This window comes from Hippocampus comes, unplaced genomic scaffold (genome assembly GCF_001891065.2).
Source record: "Hippocampus comes isolate QL1 unplaced genomic scaffold, H_comes_QL1_v1.1 scaffold155, whole genome shotgun sequence".
Taxonomy (NCBI): Eukaryota; Metazoa; Chordata; class Actinopteri; order Syngnathiformes; family Syngnathidae; genus Hippocampus; species Hippocampus comes.
This window is the reverse complement of record NW_017804967.1, coordinates 2,345,027-2,369,920: the sequence shown is the minus strand read 5'-3', so window position 1 is coordinate 2,369,920 and position 24,894 is coordinate 2,345,027. Positions and strand designations below refer to the sequence as shown.

Sequence of the window (24,894 nt, the reverse complement as noted above, 5' to 3'; positions counted from 1 at the left end):
TTAGCTAATTTTGCATTCCAAATTACCGTTTTGTTAAACACTTCGGAGTTTTTCTTGTCAAAGTAATAACACTTGGCATGCCATCTAATCTGAGAGGGTGTATTTTTCGGCACCAAGTAGTTAGTATGATTGACACGCCAATCCTCCAATAATGACAGCGCCATTCACAGACTTACAGGCTAATACACTAATCATGACTGTGCCACTCCCAACGTTCGCTGAAAGCCTATATTAACTAATTTAATATTTTATCTTTCCAAAATACAAATAAAGAGAACGATCTAGCCTTTAAAGTCATCAGGCCATGAGTGAAGAACTAGTTCCATGTCATGTCAGTCTCAAGTCTTGTACTTTTTAAAATAATGAGACAAGTCAGGTTGAGTCCTAGTCACAATGACTTGAGTCCCCATCTCTGCTAAATGGACTGACTAAAAGAAACAGCAGCAGAGGACGACATAAACATTTTTAGAGCTGTAAAACCCCCCCGAAACAACGATTAAAATTATCTGCAACAACTGACAGAGGGCAGGAGTGAAGGTTATGACGATGAACATGAACAATAGCACAGATGATAGAGTGGAAAATGCAAAACCACTTATTCACAAGAAGAATAGGAAGGCCAAGATGGAATTTGCTGAGAAGTACAAAGACGAGCCAGAAAGATTTGCGCAGAAGATTATTTCAAAGTGATGGAAAGGCTAAAACTTTCAAGGGAAAAAAAAAAATCATCTGCTTCCGAATTTACAAACTCATCTGTGAAACTCTGTGGAGGTAATGTCAGGGCTGCAGAAAAATGAACTCTGAAGTTTAGAAGCACATAGTGCCTCACACTCATTAATAAATTTGCGGAAATGTCCTTACTCTGTGCATGCACAAGTTTAACATCTACACAAAATCACCGTCAAGATTCATGTGCGGATGTTAGTGAATCAGAACTCATTTTAGACCGCGAGATGCCCTCCTGTATTTTATGTTTCCCCATAAAAGGGCATCGTTTGATGCACCCGAGCAGAGGTGAGGAGGTAGCGAAGTATGTAAGCGCGAGAGATGGCCCCAACCCTTATACAACTTGTTTTCAAAAGTTTTTTTTTTTCCAGTGGAAAATGCTACACAGAAAAACTGGCAACATATAATAACAATGTTAATCATATTTAATCAATTCCCAGGTCATGATGAGATAATGGGGCACAAAACATGCATAAAAAAAAAAAAAGTCGAGAATGAACCATGGCGGCATAAATTAAAATTTTAGAACACAGTAAAGAGTCATGGAACTAAATTTTTGAGTAGGTGGATTATGTTAACCCAAAGAGTGGGCTTCCTGCAACCCGCACTCAGGTTTGACCTACTGCCAAGAGTTTTTATTTGTTATTTTTCCCCGAACTGAAAAATTCCAATACATTTGTGCCCTGAAGAGCTTGACACCAGTTAGCAGAAATATATTTGCTGATTTAATACAGTAAATAGCAAATGCAACCAATTTGCTTTCTCTTCTCTTGATGTTAAATTACCTGTCCAAGCGCTAGAAATTGGCACGAGTTAATATGAGATACAACTCAATTAACTCCAACTGAAACAGAGACTGGGGCTCTAAATCTCCATTACATTTATTCTTCTGACCGCAACTACTCCAGTGAAAACATTAAAGTAAATGAATGAACGGTGTTTAACTGCGTTCATTCCCAAAGTCGTGATTATCAAAATATTAGCGAAAGTAGGTTGATATTAAACCTTCTTTGCTAATGGTCTTTCCAAGGCTGTAAAGAGAAAACGTTATCGGACCAGTTACGTGCCCGTGTTTCATGTTCTTGCATCAAAACTCGACTGCAGTAATAATGGATGGAGGAAAATCGAATCAAATATACACTGCCTGTCAAAAGCTTGGCTGCAATTTCATATTTATGCGAAAGCATGTCCAAAATTTTCACTGGTGGTGTATTTGCATCATGTTAAATTCATAGGCAAGTCCGAAAGTATATATTTGAAGTCATGTATTTGCTAGGGGTGAAATAGTAAGAAAACGTCCTACTCGATTGCAGTGACCAAAATGATCATTTTTATCAATATTATGATACGCATAGAAATGCAAAAAAAAAAAAAAAAAAGAATATATTGCAGATACATGCAAAGCTATGAAACATGGTTCATTTTGAAGATTAAAAAAAAAAAAGACAAAATCATCATTTGAGTAAAACATGCACTTTTGGAAAACCAAAATGTTTTCTTGGGCATGAAAGAACCCCTAGATTTCACTGTTGCATCACAGCGGGGCCGAAAATTGAAACGGCTGGCGAACAGACACAATTTTAAGAAAAAAGCCGGTTTACTTTCACATTTGACGGTAGAGCAGGCTCACAAGAGCCTCGGGGGCGGGGGCAACCACGTGATTTTCAGCTGATCGGATATCAGGGCAAAAAGATCGTTTTTCTTCATTTTCAGAAACATAATGCATTGCTGAGGTATCGATATCGAGACTTAGTATCGATAAAACCTTAAAACCAAAGACTAAGACTCGGGTGCCACAAAACTAAAATGGGGACAACCCTAACAGTAACGCTACCATTATGAATGTCATGTAACCAATGAAGCAGCTGTGACGAACGTAAGATTGTTTATAGTATCATGCACGTTATGTACAGTGTATGTCTCGTACAAGTCAGTGAGGCGCTGGAGGGGGCGGGGCCAGGGGTTGCATGTAAAAAAACATGGCTTTTATGTGTCCATTTTATCACTGCAGGGTAGTGGGACAACCTTTGTATCACCAAATAACTGCAGGCATTCATCACAAAAGTGCTAAAAAGTCAACAGTAAATGAGATTTCGATAAGTGTAACGACACAGTATTTACAAAGTTACGCGGGTAAGAAAGCCACTGGGATGCATTAGGTGAGCCGGGGCAAACACGACAGAATGAAGTGTGACGACGCAGTATTTACAAAGTTACGCGGGTGAGAAAGCCACTGAGATGCATTTGGTGAGCCGGGGCAAACATAACAGGATGAAGCAATTTGAAGTAACGTGACACGAAAGAAGCGGTGGGGAGGGGGGAGCGATGCCACAACACCAAATCCATTGTCTACTTTTTGCGCGCAAAGATGTGACCTCTGCATTAACCCTGATAAGGACTTAAATCTCTTTCTCAGGCGAATCTTCCAGATTACTTTATATTGTCTTGTCTGGCCTCTGTTAAACCAGACGCAAAGTCATTAATACTCGGTGTGTCTTCACAGGCTGCACCGTGAAACTACAACACTGCCGCTTGTCCAATATCAACTTAACACAAAGTACTTTATGCAAAACACACTGCAAATTAGTGGGGGGGCAGAAACATTCATTTGAAACCTGCCTCTGTTTACTGGTGTACATGTAATTACTTGTCAAGAATATCTATGTCTGAACAAGGTCTTGTATAAAGTATGTTAGAATGGCTAATTATAACAAAAACATTACAGACCGGTTTAAATCAGAACTATTCCGTTTGTCTCCTCTTGTAATGATGAGTAGCAAGGTTGACGACTACGTAAAAGTCCAAGCGTCACAATTTCAACCGGCATTCAAACTCGATTCAGGGAAATGTTACCTTTAGGATTATAAAGTGAACCCTCGTTTATCGCGGGGTTGTTACGTTCAAAAAAGAACCCATGATAGGAGAAAGCCGTGAAGTAGTGACTGTGACTCCTAAAGGTTTTCTTCCTAGTTTAGAAAGACTTGACGAGCCGACCACTGTTCACCAGCTTTTATTGACATTCATCTCAGTGTACAATTTCCATTCACTCTATTTTGACAAAAGAAAATAGAATACCAAACCATCCTTCCGGGGGAATAAAACGTCATCTGAATTCCAGTGACGTTTCGAAGTATGGCTCGCTACATTAAACATCCGGCGTGATTCAAGCGCAACGTTGTCAGAGCAAAGGCTACCGAGGTGAGCAAGTTCAACATACATCAGTGAGGTGACATATCGATTTGTCTTTCAGAAAAACAAAGGTATCACCATTAGTGGCGAAGGCAAAAGGAAATTCAAGAAGAATGTGGTGCAGGGAAAAAAAAGGGAAAATACAACAGTGGTTTGAATACAGAGAAAGGTCTTGTTGACTCTCGTAGGGGAGGAGAGAGTCGGTGTGTGTGTGTGTGTGTGTGTGTGTGTGTGTGTGTGTGTGTGTGTGTGTGTGTGTGTTGTTGGGGGGGTTCAACAATATTCCAAGGTTTTGCTTTTTCAACTCTCCTGAGCATTAAAACAAACACTTGTTCCATGGAGATTTACAGAACAAATATAATTAGAGGTCAGAGAGTAGTGACTTTCACCAAGACTATCTGAACAATCTAAATCCTGGGTAACTGACATTTTCCAGATTAAATTTAAATTGCTCAACTTTTCAAGACCCTGTTAAATTGATGTATAGATTTGTTTCTGAATACATTAGACCAGGGGTGTCAAACTGATTTTTTGTCGCGGGCCACTTCTGAGTTACGGCTTCCCTCGGAGGGCCGGTGCAAAATCTCAACGTTATTTATTACCCACGACAATTTGACATTTCGGTACAGATTTCAGCAAGATTCATGAAAGCTGACACACATGATTTGCTCCTGCAGGCCACATAAAATGACGTGGGGGGCCGGATCTGGCCCCCGGGCCTTGACTTTGACACCAGTGCATTCGACAATATCCATCCCTCCAATATACCGTCTTCGGCCAGTCGGCGGGATACATCCTGAACCACCATTCACACTCACACCCAACAATTTATAATTGACGATAATTTCTCAAAGTATGTAAATAGAATGACAGGAACAATGAATCACATCATTGAAGTGAATGTAATTTTCCCAGCAATACAGTCAATCATAAACAATATACATATATACATACATATATATATACATATATATATACATATACATATATACATATACATATACATATATATGCACATATACTATATATATATATATATATATATATATATCTGTAAGCGATCACAGTGACTGAGGTCACAGTTGATAAACTTTCCTGTAAACAGATAGCCTGAAGCTCACCTCTATCAAGCCATATTCACAAGCCTACAAAAGGCGTGTAAAGACAGATCAAGGCTATATTTGTCCAGGAATGTATTCAGCCCGAGGTCAAAAACTGGAAGCCTGCTGGGTTCACCATATTCTGTCTTATTGCCAAGCATAACAACTGAGTGGGAGAAATCTGTGGGAGTGACCTTTAGTAAAGCAAGGCACTTTCACTCGCTTGTCCGAGTGTTTAAAGGTTTCATGTTAAGGTCAAGTGTGTGAGACTCATATCAGCTGGATCTCAACGGTACTAGAATATACTCGTAAGCCAAGGAACCACTGTCGATCATTCGGTTATGACTGAAAATATTCACATTTCTGCTGCTAAAGCAGACTAATCACTTAATTGTGCTGCAATTTCATGCGATACGTTTTTTTCTTGCTTAAAAAAATGTAATTGGCCACATTGGTTTTTCATCACATATCAATAATTGGACAAAAAAAAAGTCTAATTTTTAAATCGAATTATTATTCTTCCGTTATTACTACTTTTATATATATTTGATGCGAGTGAATGTATTGCGACAAGCGTTCCTTTATGCGGTTACAAACATGAACTGGTGCTCCTCTAACAACGATACGGTAAGGACAGCTATTCGGTGATTCCCACCCCTATAAAAATTGATTATGGACTGCGATGACATTGACATAGTGGGCAGATAGTGATCGGATTGACAGGTCAACTTCTGGTAGGGGTGTCCCAATACAACTTTTTACACTTGCGATACGAGAACTTGTCTGATGAAGACGATATCAGCAGGAATGATAAAAGAGACTTGATTAGGCAACCGATATCCAATATCAATATTGGATCGGGTCACCCCTAACTGCTGGAGTACACTTCTCCACTGTGAGGGGATTCCTTGTGATATCATCATTATTCTCTCCGTAATTGACTCCAAAAAGTCAACAGAGAGTAAACAACAAATCTATAAGAGGAATCTGCAGTTCTTTTTCAGATCCACTTCAGCTGTGTGGACTTTATTCAGTACATACAGCGCATAGAATCTACGGGTTGTGGTAATCACTTGGAATTGAAATGGATTTGAAAATGCTCAAATCGATTTTTTTTTTCCCCCTTGAATGATTCATGCCTACCTCCACAGCCCTTCAAGCAAGTATTCCACTCCTGGTATGAAAACGTGTAGCAGTCATAATTTTTGATACTAGACATTTTACTAACGTCAAGCACAATGTGACATTTCTCCAAGTCTTCATGAAGAGTTGGCCATCAACAAAAAGTGAAAGCATCAAAGGGGAGCAAGATTGGAAAAGGAGAAAAGACAAGTTGAGGATGAAGGACTGAAATCTTTTTTTTTTTCCAAAGACAGTTCCTCCAAATGGCTGTGACATTTCAAAAGGCCAGACTTCCTGAGAGGCACGGACACTCCCCCCATTAGTCTAGGGTACTCCATGATTAGGCATATTGATAGCATCTTAACAATTGCCATGCACTTTATATCATACAAGCATGTACTGTATATTCACCAGAACGTGTGTGTGGGAGTTTGCAGTTTTATTAAAGGATGTGCCGCTTGCTCACTTCACCTAACCAGATTAAAGAGGATAAACAGGATGTGTCTTCAGGGGCATTTAGCAGCAACCGTTTGCCAGCTTCAGGTTTCAGGTGCTGACCGACATTACGCGCAGGCCAAACTAAACTCACAGGTCATTATTGCATTGATTAAAGTTAACTTGTTTAGTGGAGTGAATTATAGTGATGTGACGAGTGGATGTATGATCACTTGCAGAGGTCTTCGCACCACCCTGTACAACAAGTCTTCATTCACTCCAACGCAGTGGCTACTTTACCAAAGGCAACCCATTCGATGACTGCGTCCTGTATTTATAAAGACTGAAGTCATTCGGTTACATGTGAACCAATACCCGAGATAAACTCGAATCGCGCTCTGTGGTTGATCACTGTTGCCTATTCAGAGTGAGACTGCTCCAGTTAAATGTTGCTGCAGAATTAGCTCCCGTTTAATTGTATTAAAAGGGGAAAAGAGAGTCTGACAGACAAAACTGAGTCACATGGCTGCGATGTGATATCGTGGCCTAATGGGAACCATGTGGCCGCCACACAATCTTTAATTACGGGCAAACTCCTCTGACAGGCCCTTGTGTGACCTAGCAGATTCTCTACAGCAGGCAGACGAGAGCGTACTCAACGATACTCGTGTGTTTGTGAGCTACTCGACTGACAGATGGAATCAATACAATTAGTCAACATGATAGAGGCTCCCTCTGTTCCAAGACAAACTGTATTAGGACAAAAAAAAAAGAAGGGGTCTCTCTCGATACCTTGCTTTTCAGTCATTTGATTATCCTCTCTCTTCACATTTTATTTCGAGATTCAAAGAAAACTCACTCACAGAGACTGCTGATTGACAGAACTAAGCGCACCGCCCCGGCAATGCAAGTGAGCTGCAGTAACCGAGTGGTTGCGTGTCACTTGATTAGGATTCTGCAAAATTCATACATAGCTACTTAAGCTTAAGCATGGCAGCCGTGCCCCAAATACCGGGGTGACAACTAAAGCTTAACTTCTTCCCCCAACCGTCCAAAAAAAACTTCAACAACACACACAGCTAACAGCAAAACTAAGAATGGAGCAAGTTTGACCATTCCAAGAATGTCGTCTCCTTCCTAAAATAATGGCCTAAGTATTTATTTATTGTTTACAAAAACTTTTTTTTCGTCTGAATAATCTCAGCATGACGCTGATGACTATTCAAATTGTCTCCATCCTCGGTTGACCATGTCATTCAATTCTCCTCTGTAGCGAAATTATTAATAAATAAAATATTTGTATTTTAAGTACTGTATTTGGTTCAAAGTTTTTTGTTTGTTTGTTTGTTTGTTTGTTTTTGGCTTCCTGAATTTTTTGGGGGGGCCACTATCTTATCAAGGCGATGATGGAATATTCTGGATGATAGAATGTTTTGTTTTTCCACACAAAAAGAGGAGGAATTTTTATCCAACTAAAATACCTGTGAGTATTTTAATGCATATTACTTTTCACGATTTATCCAGGGGCCTTAGCTGCTCAGTACACTCTCAGCAATGTAATTCATTAAAATCAGCAGTACATCAATGTCAACACCCTTTTTAGATACAGCGGGAAATCGGCTTTTGTATGCCCTAATTTTTGTAAGTGTTGGTTTTCGGCAATTTTTTTCATCGATGTGTTTCAAATGTGCCCCGGTTTTTGCATAGCCACTCGATCGTTTTTTTTTTTGGGTTGGAAAATGGTCCGTGCCAAACTGAGCCGCCAACCTGTGGGACTTGGCCATTCATTTTATTGTTACTGGCTCAAGAGTCGCTGTGAGTGCCAGTTTTAGCTGTTTTTGGAATTTTTGGAGTTTTAGCTGTTTTTGGAATTTTTGGAGCAAGGTGCTTTGTGTTGACACTTTGCAAGCGATAAAAGCCTGTATTATAAGAAAAAGGTGTGTTCTAATTTCGCTGTTAAAAGAAGCATGGACAGTGATAGCGGCAACTCAAAGGAGAATGAACTGAAAATGTTGCATTCGTTCACCCTTAAACCAGCACACCGATGTGTTCTTAATATGCCAGGAAACTATAACTCTGTTGAATTCCTATTTGAAACAATATTGTGAGATGAACCATAGAAACTTTAAGAAGACATTACTCAAAACACAGAGGTAAGGACAACACCAGCAAATGCACGGAAACTGTCACAGCAACAGGCTGCAGCAGGCTTTTTGTTGCATTATGAAAAGAAGCAACAAAGTGCTCACTAAGTGGTGTGGCTTTGGAATAAGCACAGGAAGCATTTCTGAAACGCAGACAGAATGAAGAAGAATGCATGGCTGAAGTGATGGACAATGTTTGATGGCAAACTAAAAGAGGAAATAGCAGCTACGATTAAGCAACCCCCTTTCAGTTTTATTCAACTATTCATTTCAAAATAGATCAAATTATATTTTGAGTTCATATTTTTGTTTTGTATATTACAGCGTTATTGCATTGACTGACCTCAATAAATGGACATTTGAGTCATTGAAAACAATTTTCTTTGTGGCCATTTAAGATTTAGAATGGAGTATTCCTGCTTTGGACACATTCATTCCAGCAATACTAATTGTGTAAAAGCTCTCCACTGGTTCATCCTTATCAAAGGGATGCTGCAGAGAAATGAAGGTATTCAAGAGAGGTGCGCTTGGCGAGTGGCAATTTAAGCTGGCCGCCAGTGGCTTCACTTCTCGCTATGGCGGGTAAGCGGCATGGATAGTCCATTCATATACATTAACGCTAATGCAAAAAATTTGTACAAAGTTGGGTCTTGGCTGGTTTTTTTTTTTTTTTTTTTTTTTTTTTTTTTTCTTCTGTCGTCAATATTAAGCGGTCCGACTTGGAGCTTAGGGCCTTTCTATCGTTTTCTTTCTGCTTTTCCAAGTTTCTCTACCGCTTTCATTCTTTTGTTCAAACCAATTAATTCACGTGATGCATCAGTTCTTCATGGAATAAAGATTTCGGTTTGGGGAAAAAAAAACACCAACATCTATCTCATATAGTCTGATGTGTAAAGGATTTTTTTCCAGGCTCATAGGCAGCATCAGCTGTGCAAATGCACTTTCATCAACAGTAACCCTAATAAATTGAAATACATGACCATTTCTTAATTTCATGGGCAATTTGTGTCACGTTTTTGATCGAGTCTGTGTGCGTAAAACTACAAGTCCTTTGCAAAACACGGTGACTCCCGTGGGATTTTTTGAGCACGTTCTCTATTAAAGGCCTTTTGCTGACCATTGACTGTCAATCTGTCCTCTCATCTTGTTTTTTTTCTGCTCTGCAAGAGCTGACACCTACAGTGGAGTACCAATGACAGCAACTAATAAATCCTGACAGGCTCTCGCCGGAGCACATATTAATGCCTTGCTATGCGGCAGGCCAAACTTTCAACAAAGCTCTTTACCCTGGGCTTTTTATTTACTGACCACAGACAAGCAGACAAAAGCCAGCAGCATTTAAGGTTAATTACTTGCCGACCTTCACTAAGGCTGGATTTTCCCATTTCGGGCCAAATGAGTCCAAGCTGTGTTAAATGTTCATCTTTTGTCTGTAAGGTCCGACAGGATGTTAAACCTGCCCTTATATAATTTGTACACCCACTCCTAAATGACCAAACCCCCCCTTTTTTTATCTTGAATCTGCTTTCTTAAGGTCTTATTCAGGTAGCACTTCATCTCATTTTACATTCTTGTCACTGTGCGCTGCTGTCGGTTTCCAAGGCTTAATTTGCAGAAGTCTTTGCCGCCACAGGTGGCTTTTCAAAGTGACAACTGCAAAATGCCGTGCAATCTCAGCCCGTGTTTTAACTGTTTCTGCCTTAAGCCGCCACAACATGCCCCAAAGCCCTTTTTGGCACCCTTGTGTAAATTCCTCTGTTGTCAAAGTTTAAGGCCCTCCATAAATGTGTAATTGTAAAAGTGGATTTGTTTAATATGGTGCTTAAGCTTGTACAGTGGGAACAGTTACCGACGACGAAGAAGTCATTTTGTTTTACGCTATGTATAGTGCACCAACGTTCACCTGACAGGAAGACACCCAGCAAAACGGGTTTAGCTCAATTTAAATGCTCTCTCATTCAAATGGGCGGCAACCCTTCCAGAGAGGCTTAAATTGTGAGCGCCTTCCTTCATGTCTATGAATAAATGTCACGCAGTGGGGATGCTAAACACTCTCTGAAAAGGTCAGATAACTGCTTTCTTCTTTTCGACGGCAAAGATTTGGCACCTGGAGAATGGGTGCTGAGTGTAAACCCATTTTGTTTTTTTTTTTTTTTTTTTTTTTTTTTTTTTTACTTCTCATGTCTTGTTTCGGTCCCACAGGTGGTGACAGTTGGTCAAGAAAAAGTAAATATCACTACCAAACAAGCCGATTCCAAATTTACAATGACTGCAATATGTGGGTTTGTTGCTTATGCATTGTTTTGTACAGAATGAGGCCAGAGGCAACCAATTTCTCAGCCATCATATCAGCATTATGAACACGGGCGCACCGATTCCATCAGAAGCAACGTAACGGCAAAACCTGTGGGATTTCCAGATTAATTTCTGAACTTCCTCTTTCACACCCAAACCGCTTGGCATTCTCTGAATCAACGGCAGGAGAAAAAAAAAAACTTTTGTGGTTTCAAAGCAGTCAGAGATGAGCTAAGTATGACATAGGCATTTCGCAGAGGAGAATAAGATGTCTCTGCGATCACAAGGCTGAAGCCTCAAGGGTTTGGAAATGGATCACAGGACCAATTCAATTACATTTCTGGAAGTCATTTGAAAAGATTTATCTTCAGTTACTAGCCGACAAGCCTAAGATCTTTCTCTCTCTTATTTATTTATTTCCTTAAACACTGCACACACTTGTTCCCAGAAGATGGAGGTGATTGGATTCAACGGCATGAAAAGACACTCTCAGAATTAGAATGATAAATTTTCAAGGCTATCCATTGACTCAACATATTGGAGTGAAGAGAGCAGAGATCAGGGGACACGTAAATCTCTAAAAACTAATAATATCAAATACAACATGATATCTCTGCTAGACTGAGAGGATTAGGCGACATTCAATTCAATAAGAGAGGGAGGGTGAGCATATTGGTTTGTAAAGCGTACAAACAGAAAGGCGGGGGGCGGGGCTGGGGGGGAGGCATTGGGACGACAGCGCAATAACGGCGCTATGGAGCCTTAAAAATCTGTCGACGTTATCGTACAATGTGTGCTCATAGCTTCTCCAGCGACGTGAAAATACTGGACTTAAAAGCGTAAAGAAAAACACAGACATTCCGGACCATTTTTATAAGCGGTTGTCATGTAAATGTACCGTCACTTTGTTAGGAGAAGGCTAAGGGACGTGAAGGTCATACGCTTTCAACCGCTCGTGAATGTCAGTTTGAGAAGATTTTGAGATAATGTTGTGCTATTTTAGGGATCTGCCTCCATACCATTCGGTTGTCCTGGAGAAGATTAAAGCTTAAACAGCAAGCAGTGGATGCCGTTCTTGGCTCTTTTGAAGCTGACAGCAATAACCGTGGCAGCATGGCGTCATACTAGGGCACACTTGTGACGCCAATAGGTATGAGCCCGAATCCTCTTCAAGCAGATGTGTGGTGTGGACATGAAAAGAAAGTTGTCTGCATTTCTCTTTTTGAGGCACTGTTGTTTTAAGGGGTCCAAATAACCACCAGTTTGACTGAAAAGGAAGAAAACAAGCTTTTTGTTCATAGAAAAATATCAAGCAATAGAGTGACTCTAAGACTGACTGACATTTTTATTTTTTGCAATAAAGATATATCAGCCAGCCCTATTGGGTCTATTAGAATCACACAATATCATATTTTTGATTTCCCAATGTTTCACCTTGCTTTATTGCAAATAAACGTCAATATCTCGCCTATGTCTCCCTCCCACCAACAATGATTTTTTTCTGCAGTCATAACTGTCCGTTGCAGATGGATTTTGTCCTGAGAGACTGCGATACCACGGGTGATTCTGTTCACTATTTCACTGCAGATGCATGATAAGTGATGATTTAATGCTGAACTGTGATTTTACATCCAAGTGAGTAAGCAGTTCTTGAGAATTACAAGAAAAAGATGTTCTTATATTTGTTGTTTTTTTTTCAAACGGCATGATATCGGTACGGTATCGGCCTTGTCCGATACTGCACAGCCCAGGTAGTTGAATGGCTATCCGGGGGTGTTATCGGAACACCACTGGTTTTTGTGAACCCATAGTCATATCGTATCCTATCAATATTGAGTTCTCCGGAATGAAAATCTCAATGAAAGGTTGTCCAAATCATTCTCGACGTTCTACTACCTAGCATGACACATCCCCCATTTACATCATAATTACATCTCGTCACGGTATGCGGCAAAACAAACAAACATTCTGACATGCCAGACTTCTGTCGTCGTTCAGTTGTTCAGTTCAGAGATGTCAAGACAACTCCAAATCGTCTACGAGACACTTTGTCTGCGACATGTCCGTCGGCTCAAAATCGGGTTACATTCGATGTAGTCTGACATCGGCATTACTTCTTTCCTACAAGTAATCTCACTGTCTCCACTTTATGATCCTGTTGTCAATATTCTCACAAGTGTACAGCTCTCAACTTAGTCCCCTAAACTGTCAACCTCGTCTACCATAATTATTTTTCCTCTCCTCCGTGTCCCTTCCCTGCCCATCTTATTTCTTCCCTCGCCATACCATGAGGCTACTTAACATCTTAACTGCGGCGATAAACAACAGACAACCGATTTCACTTTCAATCAACATCAGTCCAACCCCACTTCAAGTCTCCCAGGCCTTGCGATTCCTCAGTGCTAAGGGGATTTGATTTATTCCCACCTTTCAGTGACTGCACTAGTTTATTCTCTCCTCAACACTTTCTCCCTCCACTAATCTGTGCTGTGTCAGCATCTCCTTTCCTCCAACTAATGTGAAAAAAAACATACATTCTCGACACAGAAATACGGTGTGTCCCATTTGGTTCTCAGTCAAGCATTTTAATTTTTTTTTTTTTTATAATACCCTTTAAACTACTCCTGCTACCAAGGACAGTATTATGCATCTTGTGGCGTTTTACAAAGAAGGATGGTGGTAAGAAAAGATTAATTGGAAGGAGTAAAAGAAAAACACTCCTGTTTTTTGTTTCCCTTCCCAATTGCTTGTCAGGAGTCTAAGCTGGAGCTGGTATTGAGCAGCTTTTTGAGAACAAAGGAGTTAAATTTGGATCGTCTCTGACAAAGGGCTCTCTATTTGTAGACGGCCCATCTTGATTTTCATGCCGGTGCAACCCTCGTTTAGGCTGTGTGGCAATTTAGAAGATGGCTCTGTGCCATGCTGGGCATTTCGCTGGAGCATGTGCATTTTCTTTTCCACAATCCTGGGTCCACCTGACAATTTGGTGGCTGAAAGTCGACTACATTTTATGGGTTCTGGACAACGTATTATCAAAATAGACTATCAACTGTGGACAGGAGAAAACTGAATACTGGGGAAGATTCGTGCCCCTTTTCATTGGGTTGGGTCCATAGATTCACCTGCTACTATAGGAGTTGGCAATCCATCCCAAAGGTTCCCAAACAGTGGCAACAGAGTGCCAACACATGGAAATGTTTTTCTTTTCAGTTTAAAATAACTTAGCCTACTGTGGAGTGTTTTTCTTGTAACAGTGAAATTCACTCTCGTGATACCATTTCAGTGGCGTTAGCCTGTTTGTTGTGTTGCCGGAAACCTACCTGGTATCAGGTGAATAGTGTTGGCACACTTTTTGTCCACCTGCTTTTACCGTTCTCCGTTGCAATAAGCAGGAGACTTAAATGACAGGAAAGGATTTTGAAATTGTGTAGCCATGACGCACACGAGCTGAATGAATAGTTTTGTGGTGGAAAACAAAATAGCAACTTCTGTTCTACTCTATAAAAGTGAAATGAAATTTAAATGCAATGGAAATCAAACCAACAAAATTAGGCAACGGAGAAACTAATTTTGTGCACATTATGGGTACTGCGTTGCACTGTATCCACCCTAATAGCTGATAAACATGAAAATATAGATGTCAGAAACCATAGTCTTAGATGCTGAACAAACAACTACCCAGGGCTGACCATGCCTGCTGCTGAGTACGGTTAAATCATCATTGGGATGAGAAATGCCAAAAACAATTATCCATTTATCATGTGAAGGAAAGTCGTTTTCGCCTCCGGCCTCTGCCTCGAAAGAATTGAATTAAGTCAAACTTCTGATATTACATTTCTGAGCCAATTTGATCACAGTAGGACAGTGGGAAAACAGAAAGAAAAGACAACAATGGTAATTGGGGAAAACTATGTTCTACCGTGTCTTGCTGGGGATTTTCTTCAGAAAGCATGCTGATACCTTCTGACTCTACTGCTAAAGGCTGAGCCAAACCTCGTTGTGATCAAATGTGTAAGACAATCTCAACCACGTAGCACAAAAACAAAAGTGTGATACTGTCCAAGCGTGACCAGAAGTAGGCGATATAAAAGTTATCGGCACTTGAAAATATTTTTTGGATCTAGATAAAATGAATGGCTTGATTGTGAAGTTTGGAGGAAATGCCTGCTTGTTCCTCAATTAAATTTCAATTCAAGGAAGTAGCTGTATTGAAATTTGCAACAATATTGTTAACAACTAACTAAACCTCAACTGCCTTGTTAAATGAATGAAAGCGAAAAGGCGTAGTACTCCAGCAGAACCTGAGTCTTCAAGTGTAACCTCTTTACAATTAAAATTCAAAGGGCCAACATTGACAAAAATAAGGTCATTTTCAAACCAACAGTATTTTCTCTTATTTTTACTCTGGCAATTTTGAGGAATTGATTGTTGATTTATTAAGCCTTAAATTACATCAAGTGGAAAGCACAACTTGGCTGCAACAAACAGAGATGGGATTGATACAGTCTCAATTTGTTAGCCTGAGACAGGGTGACTTCAGTTTTTAGGCCTACGTCCATGCCTTGGAGCAACAGGCAGATTTTTGTCATATAAAAGAGATATAAATACATCTGTCCATTTAAAAACAATTGGTAATTCATGTTCCCAGGGCGACTGAACAGTTTCAAATGCCATCCATTTCTACGGCAGTCTTCAGTCAGTAAACTGGTTGGGTGTGAAAAAGTTATCATTTCTGCTACCATGTTGAGAATTAGGTTTGACATGGCTAACAAAATTCTCAACTGATAAAATGATTCATCTTGGCCATATTTTGCAGACATCTATCTAGATGTGGATAACAAGTCTGCATCCCTGTTGGAACAACAGGTTTTTGTGATATTTAAAAAAAAAAAAAGTCCAACAAAAAACATTCAAACTAAAACCTGTACAACTCAACTGAAAAAAAGATGTAATCTTTTCAAAAGGGTAAATAAAAGTAAACTGCGATAATTTGGTATGCGCCCCCTTTTATAACTGGGGATGTGGTGGTGTTCAGAGCCAACCAAGGGCATTTCAACTCTTGTTAAATGGGAGTCAGCACACACCTGCCACCTGCCAAGTGTTGACCTTTACCAATGCCCCGGTTCTACCTGAAGAAAAACAGCCCCAAAGTATGATGCTGCCACCACCATCCTTCACTGTAGTTAAGGTGTTTGTTTGTTTTTTTTTCAAGATGAGCAGTCTTTAGTTTGTACCGAAGATACCCTTTAGACTCATGGCCCAAACGTTCCACCTTGGTTTCTTTCATTGGAGCATAACAAGTGTGTTTTTGCAAATGTAGCCAGGTTTGGATGCAACCCTGGCCAATTTTCTTGTCGTCTTTTCATACATCTCCATTTTGGAAAGATGTGACATACATGGCAATGTCGCTGTTGTGCCATATTTTCACCACGTGTGTGTATGTGATACTAATTTATATATATATATATATGACGTTGACTGTATATTATATATCATAAAACCCTGGGGGGGGCTGATCATTCCATTCCACCATTCTGGCAAAGACCCTTTTCTGTAGAATAAAGAGGTCGACAAATAGATCATCAACCTTGAACGGAGTGTGGTACAATTAAAAAAAAAATGAGCCTAGACTTGAAAATAATAAAACTGAAACTATAATTTCCATTAAACAAGACATTAACAATGACATGGATGAAGTGCAAGGTCAATAAACGTTTTATTGTCTCCCACGTCACCCAGTTTCATGGGTACAGCACCTACAATCGCCTTTTCTCACTCAGAGCAATACTGGGAAAAATGTATTTGAGCAAGGCTACAAGATGATGCACAAATTGAAGATTAAATCCCGCCACCACTGTAAATCCAACGTAGTTCTGGACAATAAGATTATTTTTTTTCCAAAGCATATAGTGAGCATACATACCGAACAAAATAGAAAGGACATTTATGAGCCACACCTCCCCCCACCAACACTTCTACAAGAAAGATTTTTATTTGATTTGGATGTTATAGTGGCCTGTGAATAAGCAAAGGCCCTTGTCAGTAATAAAAGCAATATACTATCTGATAAAAATGGGTGACAAGAGAGTCGTTTTTTTTCTTCCAGGGCTCCTTCGGCACCTGAACCCGACTGGCGGAAGTAATAGATGGCGACACAACTATACAGAATTGCACTGTACTTTGATTCTACCCTGAAAAAGAAAAAAAAAAACACTAGTGGCTGTAGCCTTTTTACGCCAACATTTGTCAACCCACGAAAACACTTCCTCGGGTTGGCTGGATGTGGTTGAGGTGGTTTAGTTGATTGAAAATAGCAACTTAGGTTCACGCACAGAGGAAAGTTGGACACAATCCATTCTGTGATGCTATTCCACCTCTAATTTGTTCAGATTGATGAGTCCAAACTGTCTACATGCTCTTCAGCAACTTCAAATGGATCATTTTTCTCTCCACGTTCTTCTTTTCTTACCATTGTGCTTCTTTCAAGCAAAAGTGTCACAAAAACCCAAAAGGCAAATCCAAATCACCCACGCAGGGTACATCCTGTGATGCCGGATGAAATGATGTCTTTTGAGGAGCAGTGATGTGATGGCTTGTCTGATATGCTCACATATTATGGTGGTTCAATGTCCAAAAATAGGATCATAAGGCTTCACTTGGGAGGTGGCACTCAACAAAAACATTTGGAATGTAAAAATACATAAGTGGAGGTGGCTTGTTTAATCAAGATATTTTTCAACTTGAAAGCAAGGTGGAATCCAGCCACTATCTTAAAAGTTTCCATTCAGTCTGTGCCGCAGGCTGAGCAACTGGGAGCAATCAATGAAAACATTCCCCACTGGAATCTTCTTTAATTTCATGAAAATAATGAAAACTGCACTTCCCAAGTGCCAAATCAGATAAACAATTCAAATTCAGGCAGTGCTCAGTTTTTGTTAATTTATAAGAGGTGATGCAAAGTCATTCTCACAAACGCAGTCCAGCTCAAGGAATTACGAGAGAGTGGCGATGCTGAGATGCGTCCACCCAAAATAGAAACAACAAGTGCGAGAAGCGCAACAAGCAAAAAGAGTGGCAATGGACGACAACAGCCAAATTGAAAACACAAATAGCGCAGCAGTGGCAAAGGCATTTCGTAGATATCACTTGAGTGTTAATGTGTTCAAGGACAGTACTCACTTATGCGCAATTAAAAAAAGCAGAGTCCTGTTGGACTACTGGACCATATGAACACTCCACAAGCCTCTCCAAATGGTCTAGATGTGACGACAATGCAGCCACTACAATGTGGAGTGGGGGGGACAAACAAACAAACAAACAAACAAATGAACAAACAAAGCACGAAAGACACGGGCACATACGAGGCCACAGGTGCGCGAGGGAATTTGCGTCAGCAAGCACTTGAAATCTGGTTGCTTTTATGCCTCTGGAATGCAGGTCCTGGCTGTCAAACATCAAGGGTTCCGTACACGCGTGTTATACATAAACATGTGGACAATGTAGGCCCCTATACAAGTCATCGCACATGGTTGAAAGAATACACTTCTACTACAGCCAGCTACATTTATTCTTTACTTATTTTATTTCAATAAACAAAGTCCCAACTAGCGAGCTGCTGAAGAACAAAAGCTTTTTTTTAAACAAGCTTTCATTGTTTTATTGGTTAAAAACTCCAACTTCACGAATTAAACTAGTCATGCATGAAAAAAGCGGAGTCTACTCCAGAACACTGCCAATCTTTGATTTTTGAAAATTCTGATTTTTTTCCGCCCCTTATAGGAAATGGCAAAGAGAAATAATCAGTACCAGGGGCAAACGTTTGCCATCATAAAACCGTCTGATCTCACATTAAATTTGAATACTGTCCCACCAAGATGAAACAGACAACACAATACAGTAGAAGGGGCACCAAAAGCTTTGAAACAACATTAGCCAAACTCCCACGGCACTTGCAATAAGAGAAACCAAAGATGCCCGTTTACAGACAAGTTGTTTACATGCTCTGCGGATGTCCAACTACGCTACCAATTACCAGATTTTAAAAGGGAACAAGAAGGGAGTGTCCCTAATCATAAGAAAACTTTTGAGGATACCACCTGTCCCTGCTAAATAAATAAGTAATGAAATAATTAGATAGATACACAAATAGATAAATATATATAAATAAATACATGCATACATACGTTTTTTTAGAAACATTCTTGGACAAGCAAGACAATTCCCTAAAGAGCACTTGGCGGGTTGGAAACCAGATGCAATCATCACCAGACATCACGAACTGCTGCTTCAGAACTCTTGACACACGGCACTTATAAGGCACACCACTGTTGTATACACTCAAACGGCACTTGATAAGGTACACCATGTTAGCTGTTGAGTTGGATCTGCTTTCACCTTCAAAATTGCTTTTATCCTTTATCATTGCTCAAGTCAAATGTTTTGAGCATATCGGACCGTATTGGCATGATAGCAGGAATCGGAAATGCGAGATTTGGAGACTACACGTTCACGACCACAACCCAAAAGGTACGATGTGGGATTGAAATCTGAGGCCTGTGGGGTGGGTGGCCGTTTCAGTACAGTACTGTGACCTCATTATTATGTTCAAGAAAGCAGTTTGAGGTGATTAAAGCTTTGCAACGTGGTGCATTACCTGTGCGAAGCAGACATCAGAAGATAGAACAGGACATCGCCGACATAAAGAGATAAAGGTCAGCAATAATATTCAGCGAGGCTATGGCATTTAAAGAACGCTCACTTGAGTAAAAAGAGAAGCCCAAAATGTGCCAAGAAAATAGATACCAAGCCATTACACTTTTGAAAAAAGGCAAGATGTGGCTATGTTTTGATTGTGTTTTCCCCAGCCATGAAATTGCTGTCGACAGCAAAAGAAACAGGCTGATCATACATTTCATTTCAGGCTGACCATAGTTTAACGTGTTTTTTTTTTTCCTCACTTCCCTGGCCCTGAAGTGTTTTTAGCCATAAAGCTTCTGCTCAGTGGAAATGTCTTTTTTCAAACCATTTTCATCAGTGAAATACTATTTCCTCTCCTGTCTGAAGCTCACTTTGAAGTTCTGAAAGTCATCTTTACCATGTGTATATGCAAAAAAAAATGATTGCTGTTTTGGGAGCAGTAAACTAGATAGTTGCATACTCAAACAATATGTGCACCTAATAACCAATGTGGTTAGTGTCTACAGTAGGCTACTGGGTACAATACAATACAATACATCCAGATTTATATAGCGCTTTCACAACAGCTGCAGCTGTAATAAAGTGCTCAACAAAACAGTTAACATAAAGTAAAATAATAAACACAACACTGAACATAAAAACACGGTATATCACGGTATATCAAGTAAAAGTGCAAAATAGGGCTGTGCAATATCAAAAAATATATTGTCATCGCTAAAACAGCCCATGCAAAATGTGTATCGCAAAAACGTGCAATAAGTTTGATATGGAATGGCATGTCTTTATTTGACTTTGATCCATCAGATCCAACCTTACGTTGGATCTGATGGATCGTAACCCACGTAGGCCCGGGAAGAACATGCAAACTCCTCACATGTAGGCCATTTATTTAACTCACGACCTCTGCACTGTGAGGTTGACGTGCTTGCCACTGGACAATCGGGCTGCCATGTTGAGCTCCTAGCAAAGGTTAAATATGATATGTTCAAATAAAATGTCCATCATTCAGCCTTTTTGATCTTCCTTATTTTGAATAGTAAAAAAAATAAATAAAAAATCTATAATTATCGAAAATCGGACCAATATGAAATATTTGTATCATGAACTACTTCTCAGCCATATCGCCCAGCCCTACCAGGCACCACTGGGAACAGAGATGGATTGACAGAAAAAGTAGTCTAACAACAGACCACGTTGCTCCGACATGTCCACAACTTCAACTCAAGCCTGGGGCAAGATATACTTTAGAGAGAGCACATCTGCGATGACAAAGAAAGGAAGAAGACATCCTGTGACGGAGGCTGTGCTATCGCTAAGGTCCTTGACAACACATTCAACTACATGCCCAGCTCAAAAACAAGGGTCCTATGAGCGACCCCGAAGGCAGCGGAGCCCATGGTACAGTTACGAGTGAAGACAGCAAAACAGACTATTGTGCCAATAGACACACATATGGTCACATCAGTAAGAAGCCCAGGGCCATTCCTACCTTATTCTCAAACTGGGAAGGGATTCTTCCAATGGAGACAGTCAGAACTACTGTAAAAGAAACAAAGTATGTTAGGGATAAGAAAGTCAGAAATAACACACACAGGAAATTCACAAATAAAAATTCAAAGACAAAACTGCAAAGACACTCAACATAGTCCAGAACTTCACCAACGCTGAAGAATTTGAAGATGTCTGCCTGACATGCAGGACAACTTTGTCCTGAGGGTGGCAGTAATGCATGTAATCACTTCTTGTACTTGACTTGAAGCTGTGTTAGCATGCCAGCGCATGAGTATAAAAGGTTATGACAAGCAGCAGCTATTTTTCATGCTTTTATGAACTATATATGGCACCAAATCCGCTTCCATGTCAGGAATAAGTGGCAGCCCACTGATGAGAGAAGAAGGGTAAAAGGAAAGATAAGAATGAAGTCTTGGAGGCATGATTCGGTATTCACCACTAGACAACCCAAATAAGAGGTAATGGAGAAGAACATCAGTGGAATGGGCAAAGAAAAATGAGGGGATCATGAGGGGATGTGAATGGATATCGAGAAAAAAAAAACTGTGACTAACGGCTCATTTGGTAACACAGAACAAAAACAGTTCTCTATTTACTGTAGATACTATCAAGCAAAAATGCTAGTGTGGTGAGGCTAAATTGAATAAACTGAACCACCAATGCAATGGCACTACTAAGGACTCCATAAAAATTATTTTCCTGATAGCTGTTGTTCATTAATTCAGAGATTGTAAGTACCCTTCAGCCTTTTCTGTACTGAACGCTTGTTGAGTGTGGCCGTGACGGTTGTTCTTTTTTTTTTCTGCAAGGATGAGCCATTTTGTACACTCTATTGATTTGACACTTCGCCGTATATATCCATTACTTGCATTAATTAATTCTGTGGCAGCTGCAATGAAAGATACACTGATGAGGTGATGCTTTGCTTTGTGGTTCGCCCAAAAAAGGGTTACGAAGTCAGGGGTAAAAAAAATTATCACATTGACAATTTGACTGTTACTTTGTAGCTCTAAAATATCAAAGTAAAAAAAAAAAAAACGTGTTCACCTCCTAGTCAGTTTCGTCTTTTGATAAAATGAATATTCAATTTCCTCTATAACAACCATTTCTTGGTGAGCAGCGGCATGGCGGCATCGGGAATTTCGGGAGATTCCCAATCGGCCATTCCATTTCAGGGCGGGTCGAACCCCCCATCACATCGATGATTATGCTTTGACGCACGTCGCTTCGCTTTAATTAGCGATTGAAAGTTGTTGACGGCAATATAAACACCCCAACCAGAGTCGGGATCAAGACATTACAAGTCAAATATTGTACGTCGCAAAAGGCTGCCGGGATTAAGTTTAACGTGCAATTAACCTTTGTCATGATGCACCTCACCTAGCCTGTCAAATATATATAGTTAACTCTAAATATCAACATTTATGTCAGCACACACGTTAAAGATGTCAAATTGTTAAAGTTACTGTGAAGCCATTCAATTCCAATCGGCTGTGCTAATGCTCGCTAACACACCAGGCCTGCCCAGTGGCATAATATCCTCACAAAAAAAAAAAACGTTTACGTACCGAGTAAATAAATGGCCTTTGGCTGAATTTCAGTTTGAACGGGTTCGCGATGTGTTAAAGGAGTCACATCGAGCAACCCACGAACGTGGCCACCGGTCTCTTACCGTGGCCGTCAATTTCTGCCAGTCGCGCTGGTGTGTCGTGGTGTCTCGTTAATGTAACGCTTAACATGGCGTGAGTACGTGACCCCCCTACCCCCCCCCCAAAAAAAATAATAAATATTTTATTTTTTTTAATCATCAAAACCAATGTCATTTAATGTTCGCAGATATTTATAGTACTGACCTTTTGGAAGCTGCAAACAATTGTGACTACACGGACAAGCTGTCGCATAATAAATAAATAAATAAATATAAATAAATAAAGTAATTAATTACTGGTCTGATGAGACTTCGCTGAGACTGACTTGACTTTGAATTTTCGATGGAAGTTGACCTGACTGCAGTCACACTGGTGGCTGATCTTCAATACTGTATGCTTGGTAGTGATAGTAATATAATTGAATTTGGTGCGCACAATATTTTCAGCGCACCTGTTCACCACTGATGTGTACCCTTGACTATTGTTCAATTTTTTTTTTTTTAATTCTCAGTGACAAATGCATGAGTCTTAACTGATGACAAACTGATGGTGACTATGTACTGTATGATGGATTGACGGACAGATGCAAATCCAAATTAGTTGTGAAACAACTCTACTAATGTTAATGTGCAGAAAGATAAACAAACCCCTGTCTCACTCATCTTATATGCTTTGAATAACATAATTAAGCTCCAGTACATCCACACAATATTTACTGTACTCTCCATCAACAAGATTACTGAGATAATAAAGCATACAAGACAGATCATCTCTGCGGGCTGTTCCAAGACCATTTTAGAATATGTCACTGAGATAATTGCCTCAGATGTAAGGCATAAATGATCAAACATGCCGCTGTCATAATTATAACAGTGCTGAAAATGACTTTGATGGCTAGTAGCCACATTCAAAAGCGAGTGAGTGATAATTGCTGGTATGCGATGGCTGCCCACTACTCCTCGGGGATAGAATACATGTATAAATTTGAGCTACATGTTATGAACAAATATATTGCAAACAGAAAGCGAAAATAGCCGAAAAGATGGCATCGCCAGGAATATTCAAAAATGAATTTGTGGGGAAATCAAGAGCCATTTGATAGTATAGGCGTTCATATACTGAGTTGACTTTTTATTGTTTGCACTCAGTGAACTCTTCACCGTCACCCTGTGACCCAGGGTGGGCCTAGTAATTGAATCTGTGTTGATGTTTGACTGGAATGCTTTGTGAATTCTGAGTGGGATAATATTTCCTATTTACCAGCAATCTGGAATTCAGCATTCATTTAAGATGAGATGTGTCTAAATATGTTTTGCGCACATAGTGTTCATGTAGGAAAGGTTGTCTTCCCTTGTGACAGACCACAGAAAACCATCTGTTTTTTGTTTGCCAATACATCTATGTGTAAGACAGACACAGTCTCTCACACACACACACACACACACACACACACACACACACACACACACACACAAACACACACATATATGTATAACTATAATGGGAGAAAGAGATGTTCCCTTTTCTAAACACGCTTAATGTACATCACCAACAACCAATCTCTCTCGCACACACACACACACACACACACACACACACACACACACACACACACACACACACACACACACACACGCACACACACAAACACACACATATATGTATAACTATAATGGGAGAAAGTGATGTTCCCTTTTCTAAATGCCAAGTAATGGTAGCCCTTTGTCAGATTTAATTAATGTTAACTCCATCATCCATTGTTTGTTCTTTGCTTTATAAATGATCTAGAAAATTTCACTGTTGTCAATCACGAGTGATCTTTTATCAAACTGAGCACGGCGTCTTCCATCTCCTCCATATACATATACAAACAGTATGTCCCTCAGGAACAAAAGTGACATTATCATACAGGACGCACAAACCAAATGTACTCACTCAGACACAATGATTGCGTCGGTCCGAGATGGGAGATGAGTTTTGCATTTGCTCATGCACTGTTATAAAACAATGGAGAAATGAGTACGG

General features: G+C 39.9%; 1 protein-coding gene across 3 annotated transcripts in view; it reads right to left on the bottom strand.

The window, feature by feature from the left end:
• gpat2 (glycerol-3-phosphate acyltransferase 2, mitochondrial) overlaps window positions 1–22,960 on the bottom strand; it is a 63,752-nt gene extending 40,792 nt beyond the window's left edge. The window contains exons 1-2 of one of the 3 annotated variants that reach the window (XM_019887921.1): window positions 22,789–22,960; window positions 21,198–21,247 (exon numbers count right to left, since the gene is read on the bottom strand). The gene's annotated coding sequence lies outside the window, so the exon portion shown is untranslated. Of the gene's footprint in view, window positions 1–21,197; window positions 21,248–22,267; window positions 22,418–22,788 lie in introns of those variants that run through there. The other 2 variants (XM_019887949.1, XM_019887931.1) reach the window with 2 other exon arrangements.
• Window positions 22,961–24,894: the final 1,934 nt, after the last annotated feature.